We start from the raw sequence: 1859 nt of genomic DNA, 5'->3' as shown, positions 1-1859 counted from the left end.
TACTCCTCTTGGGTGTGTTATCTTCTTATTGTTCTAGAGCTTTCAGGTGCGTTGTTAAATTGCTAGTATGAGATTGGTTTAAATTTTTTAAATGTAGGCACTTAGTGCTATAAAGTTTCCTCTTAGCACTGCTTTCATTGTGTCCCTGGAGTTTAGGTTTGCAGTGTGTGCATTTTATTGAATTCTAGAAAGTCTTTATTTCTGTCTCAACCCATTTTTCATTCAGTAGAGAGTTGTTCCCTTTCATTGGGTTTGTAAGGTTTATGATGTTTCGGATATCCGGCTTTAATGATCCATGGTGGTCTGATAGGATGTGGGATGTTATTTCTGTTTTCTAATACCTGTTGAGACTTGCTTTGTGCCCAAGTATGTGGTTAATCTTGAATAAAGAACCATGAGGTGCTGAGAAGAAGGTGTATTGTTTGTGTTTGGGTGAAATGCTCTGTAAATATCTGTTAGGTCCATTTGGTTTTTAATGTCTGTTAGTTCCAGTATTTCTTTGTTTAGTTTTTGTCTGGATGACCTATCGGTGAGAATGGGGTATTGAAGTCTCCTACTATCAGTGTGGGAGGGTCAATATGTGATTTAAGTTGTTGTATTTCTTTTACAAAAGTGGATGCCCTTGGGGCTGGAGAGATGGCTCAGCCGGTAAGAGCATTGCCTGCTCTTCCAAAGGTCCTGAGTTCGATTCCCAGCAACCACGTGGTGGCTCACAACCATCTGTAATGAGGTCTGGTGCCCTCCTCTGGCCTGCAGGCATACACAGACAAAATATTGTATACATAACAAATAAATATTAAAAAAAAGTGGGTGCCCTTGTGTTCAGGACATAGATATTATGTGTTGTAGGAGGCTGCTTGTTTGTTTCTGGCTGCTCAGTCCTGAAATAACCACACAGAAACTATATTAATTAAATCACTGCTTGGCCTATTAGCTCTAACTTCTAATTGGCTAGCACTTACATCTTAATTTAACCCATTTACATTATTTTGTGTATCACCACATGGCTGTGACTTACCAGGTAAAATTCTGTCCCTGGTGTCTGTCTCTTGCGGGGCTACATGGCTTCTTTTGACTTTGACTTCTTTCTCCCAGCATTCAGTTTAGTTTTCCCCATCTAGTTCTACTCTACCCTATCACAGGCCAAGCCAGATTCTTTATTCATTAACCCATGGCAATAAAACATATTCACAGCATACATCACCTCCCACATCAATTAAGAATTGAAATGCCTTTGATTTCCTTTGATGAATATGTAGTGTTCCTTTCCATCTCTTTTGATTAATTTTAGTTTGAAGTGTATTTTGTTAGATATTAAAATGGCTATGCCAGTTTGCATATTAGGTCCATTTGCTTGGAATATCTTTTTCCAACTTTTACTGTGAGGTAATATCTATCTTTGATGTTGATGTGTGTTTCTTGGATGCAACAGAGGGATGGATTCTGTTTTCAAATCTACTCTGTTAGTCTGTGTCTTTTTACTGAGTAATTGAAACTGTTGATAATGAGAGATATCAAAGACCAATGGTTGTTGATTCCCGTAATTTTTAATTGCTATTGTTGTTTTGTGTATGTGTGCTTCCCTTCTTTTGGTTTTTATTGGTATGAAATTATTTATTTCTTGTTTTTTTGAGATATGGTTTCTCTATGTAACAGTCCTGACTGTCCTGGAACTCACTCTGTAGAACAGGCTGGTCTCAAACTCAGAGATCCGCCTGCCTCTACCTCCCAAGTCCTGGGATTAAAGGCGTGCACCACCACTACCTGGCTATTTCATGTGTTTTAACAGGTCCTTCTAGCACCTTCTGTAGGGTTGGATCTGTAGATAGATATTGTTTGAATTTGACTTTGCCATGGAA

This window comes from Microtus oregoni, unplaced genomic scaffold (genome assembly GCF_018167655.1).
Source record: "Microtus oregoni isolate MIOR12 unplaced genomic scaffold, Mior012 000031F_ref0000149, whole genome shotgun sequence".
In the NCBI taxonomy this organism is placed as follows: domain Eukaryota; kingdom Metazoa; phylum Chordata; class Mammalia; order Rodentia; family Cricetidae; genus Microtus; species Microtus oregoni.
The sequence above is the reverse complement of the archived record's forward strand: the minus strand, read 5'-3'. Positions refer to the sequence as shown.